The sequence below is a fragment of the Ochotona curzoniae genome, unplaced genomic scaffold, assembly GCF_017591425.1.
Source record: "Ochotona curzoniae isolate NIBS_2020 unplaced genomic scaffold, NIBS_Ocur_1.0 scaffold_4701, whole genome shotgun sequence".
NCBI classification, from domain to species: Eukaryota; Metazoa; Chordata; class Mammalia; order Lagomorpha; family Ochotonidae; genus Ochotona; species Ochotona curzoniae.
Window position 1 is genome coordinate 69631337 of NW_024467122.1, and position 14215 is coordinate 69645551.

At 40.1% G+C, this 14215-nt stretch overlaps 1 protein-coding gene across 6 annotated transcripts in view; it reads right to left on the reverse strand.

The window, feature by feature from the left end:
• Positions 1–14215, reverse strand: part of DENND4A (DENN domain containing 4A) — a 107072-nt gene that overhangs the window by 88006 nt on the left and 4851 nt on the right. The gene's annotated exons all lie outside the window — the stretch shown is intronic.

A 14215-nucleotide genomic window follows, 5' to 3' on the forward strand; every position in this document is an offset into this window, starting at 1 on the left:
CTCTGAGGTCATCCACCCCCAACTGGAGCTTCCACGGGGGATGGAAGAAGTCCAAACTCTGCCATGCAGAAACCAGCGTAATTGCAATGACAACTAGGAGCCCTGAGCAGTCTGCAGAAACAGAAGAATAATAAACTTCCTTCAGGACTAGGGAGGCAAGCTTTCTCTGGTCCTTGTCTGGCTCAAGCTCTGGGTCCCCACCCTCTCTCGCGATCACCATTAGGATTGCTCCAGAAACCCCTCAAAACAAACGAACAAACAAAAAACCTAGAATAGACAGACAACAACAAGCAAAGCATAGAATCAGACAGGAAATGGTCAGCGTGGATTCACTCATACCTCACTAGGTGGGACACAAAGATTAGTTACGCGGCACTGGGGTATTGGAGATTTCTCTGCACACCCCTCCTAAAAAAAAAGTTATGTACCTAAAGTGAGGACACATGTCTTGCTAGAGTTATAAACCAGTTCAGACCATCTGAAAAACAACCAAGTTCAGCAAAATCATGCTTCAACACTATAAACAGCTAAATACTAAAATGAAAATAGACATGAGACAGCTAAATAGTAATCTATAGCCATTTTGAGGTGTATAAAACCCAGCTGAACATAAACTAAAATTGAAATGTCTATGAAGAAGTCACAGGATGTAGTTAAGAACCTGCATTTTTCTATTAACATACTGGTTAATCAACATCATGTCAATTAATGCCATAATGTTGTAAATTGTTGTTGATGTTATGTTGGGGCTTTTAATTGATTGGGATGATACTTTGCTGGCTTTACCTTCAGACCAGAGATGGTTTCACCAAGAATTCATTGAACTCATTAGGACAATAAGATGCTGGACTTTATGCTTGATAAATACTTCCAATGAAAGAACCTCAACTGAATTTGAACTGTGGTAATGTAACAAGGTGGATAAATCCACCATGGGGAGAAGGTTTGGGGAGGGGTGGGGGGAATCCCAGTGCCTATAACACAGTGTCACATAATGCAATGCAATTAATAAAACAAAAAATTATAGGGCTTAGGGTAGGGTGGAGGATTAGGCCACAGAACCTGCCAGTGTTGTGGCAATGGGTGGGCCACCTTAGGCTGGGCCACAACACTAACTGGCATGCAAGAGAACTGGGTTTGGGGCAGATTCTGTGGGGAATTTGTGCGCTCATCCCTATGGAACTACAATACCCACTAGTTTGTGTGAGTTGGGAGTAGTGATGGCCAAGCTAGGCATGATCATGGGGCTTACCAACACCCATGCGAACTGGGGTTCAGAGTAAGCCAGGTTGGTTCAAGTTGCAGCACCCACAGATGCACCTAAAAATTGGGTGTGGGGTAGGCCAAGATGCAGTATCCTTCAGCACACAAAGGCTGAGACCTGTGGATGAAGTGTGCTGGTCAGAACCCTGGCACCTGCTGACATGTGTGAGAGTCATGTCTTAGAATTGACCTGGTGGGAATACTTGGGGAACTCCCCACTAGGCTCCCAGTGGTGAGCACATGAGTTGGGGCTGGGTTTGGGCCAGATCAGACAGGGCTGCTCCTCTTGTCATCAGGTATGTGAGCTGGCTAGCAGGATGGACCTGGTAGCACTAGGCCAAGCTGTAGCACAAACTGGCATATGGGGAGGCCAAAACATGGTGTGGGCCATACTAGATTAATAATTTGTACCCATCTGTTTGCATGAGAACTGGAGATGGGTGCAGTGCAAGGCTGCAACACCCACTAGTGAGAGTTGGAACTGGGGGTAGGCTGGGACAGAACAGGCTGCAGCAACTGAGGCCAACCCAGGATAATGTACAGAGCAAAGCTTTCATATGTCTTTGAAAATAAAATAATTTTTTTCTACAGCAAAGAAAAGCTCAAAGAATTTTCCTCTTCCAGACCTGCCCTACAAAAGGTACTTATAGATGTTCTCTTGACAGAGAAGAGAAATACCACCCACTCAAATCAAAAGCAAATGCAAAGAACATCCCAATAAAACGACAACAGAAGATTAAATCAATGAACAACCCATTGCTAAAATGACAGGACCAAATTACCACCCATTCATGTTAACCCTTAAACTCATCAAACAAACATCATAGATTAATGGACTAGATCAAAAAACAAAACTCATCTATTTGTTGCCTACAGGAGACACATCTCACCAACAAAGATCAGCAGAAACTGAAAGTGAAAGGATGGAAAAAGCTATTCCAGGCTAACGAAAAGGAAAAACAAGCTGGTGTAGCCATTCTTATATCAGATAATATAGATTTTGATGTGAAAAACATTAAAAGAGAAGAAGAAGGACACCACATAATAATCAAAGAATCCATCCAGTAAGAAGAGATGACGATAATAAACATATATTCACCAAATACAAGGGCTCATAGCTACATGAAACAAATATTAATATATTTAAAAAGTGAAAAAGACTTTGAAATTAATGAATACTTGAAAACAATTTTAAGAATCTAGTATTCTTCTAATTAACATTTAGTTGGGAGGAGCTACTAAACAAAGAATATAACCAAGTATTTTATAAGGAAGGATGTCCAATAAATCCAAACAATAAAACAACTTGGAAGGACCAATAGTGATGCAAATAAAGAAACAAAACTTTGAGGTTTACATAAAATCCATTAAATTAACAAGTTAAAAAATTTTAATTTATTTGAAAAGCGAGTTACAGTGAGGGAGTCAGGGGCAGAGGGAGGAAGAGAAATCTTCCATCTGTTGGTTCGCTCCCTAGATAACCCTGACAGTCAAGGCTGGGCCAGACCAAGGAAAGTAATTCTGGCTTCCCACTTCAGTGACAGAAGCTCAATTCTTTGGGCCATTATCTGCTGCTTTCTGAGGTGAATTAGCAGGGAGCTGGATCAGAAGAGGAACAGTCAAGACTCAAACTGGCACCAATTTATGGGATACCAGAGCTGTAGGTACTAGCTTGGTTAAGTTTGGTTAAGTTTGTTTGTGGGGCAGTGCTGGCCCCACAAACAAACAAACAAACAAAAAAATTAAACTCAATTTTAGAATGTTGTAGGGAAATAAGCACACTTAATAATTGTTAATGAGGGCCAATGTTGAGGTAGAGCAGGTAAGGCTACCACTGATGACACTTGCATCCCATATGGGCATCGGCTTGTCTTCCAGACTCTTCACTTCCAATATAACTTCTTGCTGATGGTCCAGAAAAAGCAGCAGAGAATGGCCCTAGTGCTCAGGTCCCTACATCCACGAGGGAGACTCAGAAGAGGCTTCTAGCTCCTGGGTTTGGCCTGGCCCAGCCCCAGCTATCACAGCTGTGTTAGAGGTAAACCAGCAGATGGAACAGCTTTCTATGTGTGTATGTGTATAACTCTGACATTCAAAATTTAAAAATATTTTTAAAAATTGTTTATAAAAAACAAATTATTAAAAAAACAAATTGCTAATGGCATTGTGATTTTGAACAATTCTTCTGAAAAGCAATCCATGAATTTTAAAAAATAGTTATTTCAAAATCTTACTTTGATAAAAATCATATCAGGAAAATACTGTTGTAGAAACTGAATTCTTGGCCTAAGGCTACAGTGACAACTATATTTTAAAGGTTCATATAATTTGGAGCTGGCATTGTGGCACAGTGTGTAAAATTACACCTCTGACACCAGTATCCCACATGGGTACCATTTCTTGTCCTGGTTATTCCACTCCCATCCAGCTCCCTGTTAAAAGCCTGGAAAAAACAGCGCAAGACGGCACAAGTGTTTGGTCCCTGGGACTCACATGGGAGACCTGGCTGAAGCTCCTGTGTCTAGCCCTGACAATTGCAGGCATCTGGACACTGAACCAGCAGGAGGACCTCTCCCGCTATGTCTTTCCTTCTCTAAAATTAACTCTGACTTTCAAAATAAAGAATGTATCTTTTAAAAAATAATAAAAGGTTCTAAAAATTTATCATAGAAAAGGACCTTAAAAATCTTTAGTTCAATTTCATCATTTTACTGATAAATACATTGAAGCCTAGGAAAGCTAATTTTTTTTAAAGATTTATTTATTTTTATTGCAAAGGCAGATATACAGAGAGGAGGAGAGACAAAGATCTTCCGTCCGATGATTCGCTCCCCAAGTGAGCACAACGGCCGGTATTGCACCAGTCCGAAGCCAGGAGCCAGAAGCTCTTCCAGGTCTCCCACACGGGTGCAGGGTCCCAAGGCCTTAGGCTGTCCTCGACTGCTTTCCCAGGCCACAGGCAGGGAGCTGGATGGGAAGCAGGGCCACCAGGATTAGGACTGGTGCCCATATGGGATCTCAGCATGTTCAAGGAGAGGACTTTAGCCACTAGGCCACCACACTGGGCCCAGGAAGGCTAATTTTGATTTGCCCAAAGTAGCACAATTTATCAGCAACAGAGCAGGGACAGAAACTCCTTATCCCTGATCTCCTGTGACTACACCATGAAACTGCTGCACATCAGCTTGAAACAAGGCCCCAGAACAGATGTGAATGCGCACATCAGCTCAATGAGGTTTCAACGATACATCCTGATAGTCAATCAGCCTTAGACAAGGTCTGTGTTCTTTGACTCTCTTAATCAATGTTCAGCAATCAAACCATCCATGAAATCTCCCTTTCTTCTTAGTTCCAAGAAAACTTATGAATCTCACTAAAAACTTATTATTCTGAAACCTATATCATCATCATAGCTCACCACTGAGATTCAAAACATCCACTTCACAACCTTACTTACACAGCTAATGATCAGATCATTTCTCTAGAAAATCTCCTACAGGCTTAAAGCCACTTGCTTATTGCAAACACATACTCAAACTCCATAAATTCACCAGGAAAAAGTTAAATTTTGACCTTGGGATTTGGCCTGTATATTTCATAAAGTAAGGCAGCTAATAATCTCAAGGATTTTTGGTCTCTAAGAACAAAACTTTTTCAGGAGTAAAAGTAGCAGTGAGGAAATAGATTGGTAGTTTTTCACAAAATTATATATAACACACTCTTACTATTTATTCCAGCATCAGCACTTCTTGATATTTAACCAAATGAGTAAAAAATGTATGTTCAAACAAAATCTTACACATGGATGTTTATGGCACATTCTCTCCTTTCCTGTTTTAATTTTCTCACCATAGCATTTTTCACTACCTAAAACAGTATACATTTATGTTTATTTCATCTATTCTCTTACTCACCAAGATTGTAAGTTCTATGGCAAAACTTTGCTGTTATAATCACTGCTCTAAAACCAGTAACTAGGACAGCGTCTGGTGAACAGTATGTGGCAAACACACGTGCTAAGTGAAAAAATCAACAAAGAAATATACTCATATCTAAAGGATTAATTTCAAAATGTGGTAAATATCTTGATTAGATACCAGAAAATATCCAGAAGCAATGGAAGAGATGTAAAACAACAATTTCTTAATCTAGTGTTGACTGAAAGCAGTTCAAAAAAAGGAGTTTACAGCAAAACTGGATTTATAAAAATCTAAAATACTTACGAGGGGTAAGGGAATGAGAGGGAAGATGAGAGATAAAAACAATTAAAACAAACTTCTACACAGGCAGTGACAAAAATGTCATGAGAAATTATAATTAATGGGGCAGATATCTGTGGTAGACGGGTTAAGTGGTCACTTAGAATTTCCATAATCCTTATTGGAGGGCCTGTTCAAGTCCTGGCCTCTCCACTTCCCATCCAGTTTCTTGCTTAAGGAACCTGGAAAGGCTGTGGGTAATGACCCAGTACATGGGTGCCTGCCACCTACATGGGATCCAGATGGAATTCCAGACTTCTGGAATTCTGGCCCAGTTCTAGCCATTATGGGCATTTAGCATGTGAACCAACAGACAATGGTCTGTGTCATTTTATCTATCAGGTAACTAAACAATAAATCTTCTTAAAAGATAAATATGACTAAGGTAATTATACCTGGGTTATTCTTATCCTACTTTAATCACTAGTTTCAGCTCAAAACAATGTGACCCTGAGGAAAAAAAACACTTCGGTAAAGTGCTAGAATAGAGGAAAGCCCAACTGGAATAAACTCGGGCAACCACAGGAGGTGAGAAAGTAAAAATAAACCTTTGGACTTTTGATGTGAACGGGGAGAAATAGAGTGGTAATGGGGAAAGAAGCACAAAATAAAGAGGGGTTTTAAAATTAAATTAAGGGAGAAATGCCTGGCAAACATCCCACAGAGAGAATAAGGATGAACAGTGCTGATGAAAGCAAAAGCCTCAAAAAGGTCTCAGAGGGTGGGATCTAAAACACAGAGAACAGGATTTATATCACTGTAAAAAGAAGCTATACACAACAGACATTTGAATTTATAATTCCACTGAATATGCAGACTTGGGTGATGTAGGCTCTTAACCTCTTCTGAGTCAGGAATCTTTCTGAAGATCTGATTAATGCTACAGAACTTCCCTGCCCTAAAACACACTTACAGATATTTAATTGGCACTTTGCACACAACTTCAGAGGGGTTGCTCAGCCATATTCACAAGATAATACACACACAAGTCTATTTTTTGGTTTTTTAGTTTTAAATTAAAGTATAACATGCATTATGTTAAATTACCACTTTTTTAAAGATTTATTTTATTTTAATTACAAAGTCAGATATACAGAGAGGAAGAGAGACAGAGAGGAAGTAGAGCTGCCGGGATTAGAACCGGCGACCATATGGGATCCCGGTGCATTCAAGGTGAGACCCTTAGCCACTAGGCCATGCTGCCAGGCCCTAAATTACCACTTTTATTACAAAATGAACATATCACCCATTATAAATAACTCCCAGGTCAATAACTGGGACATTACTAGTAAGCCCTCTCTAACCATCCCAAAGAAAATGAATGTCTGGACCCAGCGCAGTAGTGTAGCAGCTAAAGTCCTCGCCTTGCACACCCTGGGATCACATAAGAGCCCCGTTTCACAGCCCAGCAGCCTTGCTTCCCATCCAGCTCCCTCCTTGTGGCCTGGGAAACCAGCAGAGAACAGCCCAAAGCTTTGGGACCCTGTACCTGTGTGGGTGACCCGAAGAGGCTCTGGAATCCTGGCTTTGGATCAGTTCAGCTCCAGCTATTATGGCCACTTGGGGAGTGAATCAGCAGACAGAAGGTCTTTTCTCTGTCTCTCCTCCTCTCTGTATATCTGACTTTCCAATTAAAATAAATAAACATCTTTTTAAAAAATTAATATCTTAAATTCTAATGCTATACTTCTTTAGCTATTGGTGAACTTTGTATAAAATGGAACATTGGAGATGTATACAACACACACCCTTTTCTTCTAGCTTTCTTTATGTATCGTATTATATTCTATTGATAATGGACATTTGGCTTCTTTCCAATGTTAGAGTATTTTTTTTTAAAGATTTATTTTTGTTATTTTTTATTGGAAAGGCGGATATACAGAGAGGAGACACAGAGAGGAAGATCTTCCGTCCGATGATTCACTCCCCAAGTGAGCGCAACGGGCCGATACTATGCCGATCCAAAGCCAGGAGCCTCCTCCGGGTCTCCCACGCGGGTGCAGGGTCCCAAAGCTTTGGGCCGTCCTCAACTGCTTTCCCGGGCCACAGGCAGGGAGCTGGAAGGGAAGCGGGACTGCCGGGATTAGAACCGGCGCCCATATGGGATCCCGGGCGTGCAAGGCGCGGACTTAACCACTTGCGCCACCGCGCCAGGCCCAGAGTATTTTAAATAATCACAAATTTATAGATAAATTAGTGTTCATGTACTTTGAATACAAGTGTATCTGTACAAAATATCTCATAATTAAAATGCTAGTATATGCAGTAGATATATATGTAACTTTGGTGGATTAACACCAAATAATTTTTCGAAATTCTTATAACATCTAAAATATATATTTAAGATTTAGTTATTTTTATTAGAAAGGCAGATTTACAGACAGCAGAAGAAACAAAAAGAAAAACCGCTGCTTCACTCCCTAACCACTGCAACAGCCAGAGCTGAGCCCATCTGAAGCCAGGAGCCTGGAGCCCATGCGAGTGAAGGGTCCCAAGGCTTTGGGCCATTCTCTATTGCTTTCTCAGGCCACAAGTAGGGAGCTGGATAGAAGTGAAGCAGATGGGTCATGAACTGGCACCCATATGGGAACCTGGAGCTTCTAAGGCAAGGATTTAGCCACTCAGCTATCGTACCAGGTCCAATACTTTATAATTTTATGGATAAGATGACTTGGAAATAAATTAAATTATATAAGATAAACATGTACTGATGCACCACAAAATATCTCATTAATGTACTATTTTTATTTATCAGTTAAAAATAAAAACTAAAAGAAAATAACTTTTTTTTTGGCATAAGAGTACTCCTAACTGTGCTCTCCATAATATTGCTTTGGGTCACTTCTTGGCCTTTTTGTTTAGATCAGGTATAAAACACTTCTTTGGATACAGGCATTTGGCCTAGTGGTTAAAATATCAACTAGGACTTCCACATCCCATAACAGAATGCTTGGTTCTGAGTCCTAGCTCTGCTTCTGATTCCAGCTTCCTGCTACTGCACCCCATGAGATAACAGTGGGAAACCTGGATGGAATTTCTGCCTCATGGCTTCAGCCTGACCCAACTCTGATAGTTGCAGCCATTTGTGGATTGAACCAGCAGATGGAATCGCGCTTTCTCTCTCTCTCTCTCTCTCTCTACTTCTCTCTATGCTCTACCTTTCAAACAAAAATAATAAAATTTTAAAAGAAAAATTCTGTATCCATACACTTCCATAAAGCTGAGGGCTACATATGCGAAGGGTTAACAAGATAGGAAACATTCAGTCCAGGATCCATAAAGGGCATGAGAAACCATACGGTCTGGTTCTGCCAGGGAAAGTGCAGGCAGGACTCAACATTTAATAAATTTACAGCAGGCTAATTTTTAAGTTGCTGAGTCTATATTATCTAGGAATAGTGTTGTAAATATCCATTTGGTCCTCAGCAGAAAATGGTTCCCTGTCTGTGAATGAAAAAGTAAGAAAAGGCTACTTGAGGCCTTGTGAAAGGGCAGAAACAGTCACAATTCTGATGACACCAGTGATGTTTTTAAGCTTGCTATATGCAAATGAACCTCATACTTTAAACACACACACTGCTCACCACCATCACCTGAGCCGCACAGAGGTGATCACAGGTTCCCTGGCCCCTTCTTCACTTCAGTTGCTTGGTTATTTGTGAAGGGGTGGAGTAGGAATCATGAATGAGTGGATAAAGGAATTGAAAAAGGAAGTAAAGGTGTTAATCAGCTGGTTGGAGTAGTGAAGCAAAACGCATTTTGCCAATTGCCAAACATGGCCTTTGGCTTAGCAGTGCACCATTCTCTTTGAGGAGGAGGGAGGAATCACTGTGAAGTAATATTTTATAAAGTAACACAGACATACTCTTTTCTGTAGAATTATAAAATCTCAATATTGTTTTCAACTGTTCAAGATTTATCACCTAAAATTAGGCTTATTCTATGTATCCCTTTCCCTGTTTACACTTGTCAAAAACTATGCTATTCAAAAATTCTGTAAGAACTACCATTTTCAGTCATCCACTATATGGAGGAAAGATCACAAAAGGAAACTAACAAACCACGGGGCCAATCACTATTAAAAAATTCAAGAAAGGAATCTAACGGCAAATGATCAATGGTTTCTCATTCTCAAAAATGACATCAAAGTTATAGAATAAAATTATTTGCCAATTCTAAAATCTACAAATGCCTTTTGAAAAAGATAATGCTTACCACCATGTGAAAAGGAATGAAAAGTTTTAATGATGCAAAATTCACTTCAACTATACTACCCACTTAACAGTAATCCCCTTAACCAACTCCATATTATCTTTGCAAATTCAGTTCCTCCTACCAAAACACTCATTCAAAACACTCATTCAAATGGCCAGCTCCTGCTTTGAAGCCTTTTTTAAACTTTCCCCATAAGAGACTCTTATTTCCTTATGTTTTAAGAGTATACTGCACATTCCTCTATGATTGTCAGATTTGGGCCAAGGCTATGGCATAGAGGGGAAAGTTGTCACATCTCATGATTGTCAAATTAACATGGTAACCATTTCTTTGATTAATTCTTTGAGAATAAGCAATATTAGATCTGCATCTCTGAAAACACCTGTTTTAGCACAGTCCCTGTCAGAATAGAAAGTCAGCAAATACTTGCTAATTGAGAACAGGCATAACTTGTTAATAATGACATTATCATAAGGTTAAAGGTATATACCAACATATGTGTTCATAAAATAAGTAAGCCTTCAAGTTGTTTGTATTTCTTATATCATGCTGCTTGCGTGCCACATGGGTGGCCATTTCCAGTTCCATCTGCTCCATTTCTGATCCAGTTCCCTGCTAACATGACTTCAGAAGCAAAGTGGCACAGAGAAAGAAGTATACAGAATACATTTCTAAAAGAAATACAGAGAAATACAGAGGGAGACAAGTGGAAGGGAAGGGAGGGAGAGAGATAGACAGAAAGAAAGATCCATCCACTAGTTCATTCCACAAATGCTTGAATTTCCCCAAGAAAGGCCATGCTAAAGCCAAGAAACCAAAACACAGTCTGGGTCTTCGATGTGCTTAGTAGGAGCCCAAATACTAGAAAACCATCCTCTGCTGCCTCCCAAGATGCACTGGAGCTGGGAACCAAACCTCAGATCTCAGAAATGGAATAGACATTTTAACCATTAGTCTAAATGTCCACTGGAGATAGTTTGGGTCTTTTCAATATTTCTTTTGGAGGCAGGTGTTGTGGTAACAAGTGGCATTTTAACATGCTGTGACACAATGCTTATCCTACATGGAGTTTTAATGACATGGAAAGGAGTTCAGACTTCATCTGGTTGACAATGAGGAATCAACAAAACATTTTTGGAATTACATAGAAATATCATTTTAGTAATTCTGAGAAGGTGGATCTCGAGGAGACAAAACTGAGGACAGGAAACCCTGTGAGAAGGTAAGCAAAGTTTCTAATAGTGACAGCAGTTGAAATAAGGATGGGAGGGAAATGATCGGGCCTAACAATATTTAGCAGACAAGTCTAGCAGAATGCAGTAAATGAATGGTTATGAGGAAAGAGGAAGGCATCCTGAGTGATTCCTACATTTCTTCCTAGGATGATGAAGACAACAGTGGTCCATGATGTATCTGAAATATCAAAGTGGTGAGGGGAAAAAAAGCCTTAGGTAGGTAAACAAATTCACTCCAGACAGGCGTCTGAGTGATTAAGATGATAAGTCAGCAGTTAGGTAAGGCAATCTGATACTTTGGGAAGATACTGATGCTGGAAAAACAACCTGGGGAGTAACTGGCAGATACCTGATAACTGAACCTACAGGGATAACTATAACTTAGGAAAAATGCAAAGGCTGAGGAGAGCAGGTGGCCAACTCCGGAAATACTCCTCCTTATGCGACAGGTAAATCCTCAAAGGAAATGATCCATGAACTGAGAAGCTCCTGGTTGCACACAAAGGACATACTGGGAGCCCAGGAGCAGTTTCCTGAGAAAGTGACCAACAGGATTACTGTCACTGATCATTTAGCAAGCAAAAGCAAGCTTACTGAGAGGAATTAGCAGAATTTCGGCTACAATGGGATAAAAAGCTGAAAAAGAGGTAATTCTAAGACAATGCAGAATATGAGTTTTCTGATCTGCAAAATTAAGGGTGACGTGATGTGTTACAGGAATTATATAGCTGAGTCCCAGAGGACTTAATGGACCATTTTCATTCCTGCTTACCACACTTAGCCACAATGATTATCCATCTGCCTATTCTCAAACAATCCAAGCTCGGCCTCATTGTAACACTCTACACTTAATGTTTTCTCAAACACCTTCCTCAGCTCATCACCACTGCCAGCTCAGTGTCATTTTCAAAAAGAGAGCTTCCCTAACATGTACTTGAGGATCCTCTCAGATCACCCTGTTTTATTTCCTTCATAACTTTCACTGCTGTTTGATCTTGTTTATTTTGAAATAATACATTGATAATATACAAAAATGATTAAAAATGTAGGTTTGGGGCCAGAGTGCTGGTATAGCATGTAAAGCCACTGCTCGTGACGCCAACATCCTATATAAGCACCAGTTTGTGTCCCAGCTGCTCCACTTCCAATCCAGCTCCCTGCTAATGGCCTAGGAAAAGTAGCATTGGATGGCCCAATTGTTTGGGCCCCTGTCATCCATGTGGGAGACCTGGATAAAGCTCCTAACTCCAGCCTGACTTAACCTTGGCCTTTGCTGCCATCTGGGAAGCAAATCAAACTGATGGAAGATCTCTCTGTAGCTCTTTCAAATAAATAAGTCTAAAGTTCTAGCATATGTATAACATACAGGTAAATGGTTGTCAGATTGTGAGAGTCAAGTTTCTCATTTTTAGAGACGGGTTATGACATAGGTAGTCTGACCTGACCTGCAGCCCCATCATCACCACCCAAACCACACACACACACACACACACACACACACACACACATCACTTCCATGCAGCACAAAACCCATAGGTCCTAACAATGGTCACTCCTAACTAGTGCCAGTCATAAATAACCAATATGGCTTCCAGAAGCACTACCACAATGACCTTTAGCTTATTAAAAGGTTATCTTGATAAAGTTACCATGTCTGACATATCTACTTCTATCACACACCTGACACCATGACTCTTTGAGGTTTTCCCAAAAAGGGAAATGAGCAGTATTCAAGCCCCACTCCAAATCCTGTTTCTTTTAATATCCAATTAAGGTCCATTCATTTGAGTATTCAAGTAACTCCTCCCCCAGACACCACCCACGACATCTGCTGTTCACATAAAGTGATACAGTTGAACCTCGTGGAGTACAGCTCTACCTTGAGCACGGCTAGACTACTACTTAGTATATACTTTCACTTTGCACATAAATAAATCTTGTTTCTTAGCTGCCCTTCACCTATGTCTCATGCCTGAATTCTTTTCTTGCAACTGAGACAAGAACCTAGACCCAGTTACTCCTTAGCAGTTACAGATAAGCAAGGGAGTAAAGCTAGAATGAACCATGTACAACCAAATTAGTCAACAATATCAGTATGAATTTATATTTAACTTAATAAAAAAATTCACAAAGTAGTTATATGCTTGTATTCATGAGTTTATATACACTTTGTTCTAAGTCTATACACTGATATTGCCTAAAAGCAATGTTATCCCAATAGCAAGGAATACATCTTATGCTCAGAATTTATCTTCCAATAAAAGAAACCAGGAATCCTAGGAGAAGTGACTGCTCCAGGGCTGGGCAGGAAATATGAAATCTGAGACTGGAGTATTCTGTGAATCCAGAAAGTCAGGAAGCACTCAAGAAAGCAAAACAGTGGGATATGGTCTATTGGTCCCTGGGGCCAACCCAAAAGAGAACAAAATAAGCAACAAAATTAAGTAGGATAATGACTGATATTTGAATCTACCTTGATGTAAATAAATAATCTGAATAAATGAATATACAGAAGAAAGAAAAAAGATCTCCCTTTACTGAAGCATTTCAGTTTCTTCCCCTAGATAAGGGAGAGTTCTGTACTGATGATGATGTGCACTTAATAACTGCTTTCCAAAAAGTAAGTATGGGACAGCCTCTCCGCAGAGAAATCTAGAAATCACTATTACAGACAAGTTATCAAAAATTGAGTCATATTGTTAGTATCTACCCTCACTAGGTCACCTTCCCCCAAACTTACAAAAGAGATGTTCTACAAAATACCTGACTACTACACTTCAAAATCAAAAGTCATCAAAAATAAGGATAGCCCAAGACACTGTCACGGCCCAAGGTACCTAAGGAGACACTGCAACTAAATGTGCTATGGTATTCTGAATGAGATTCTGGAAACAAAATCTACATTAAGTCAAACAAAATAGCAAAATTCAAATGAAGTATAGACTTCAGTTAACAGTAATATACTCATGCAGGTTCCTTAATTGTGACAAATGTAACATAGAAATATCAGATATTAACAACAGGGGAGAAGTGGGCATTTAGCTAGTGGTGAGGGCACTCTTTTTGCATTTTTTTTCTCTGCTCCTCCCTGCCATGCCCACCCCAAGGGCACTCTTGCTGCACACTGAAGCGTCTTGGTCTAATGCCTCCTTGGGTAACACCAAGTAATGGCTCAAGTAAATGGTTCCCTGCCATTCACATGGGAGGCCGGGATTAACCTCTCAGCTTGGCCTAAGGCTGTTA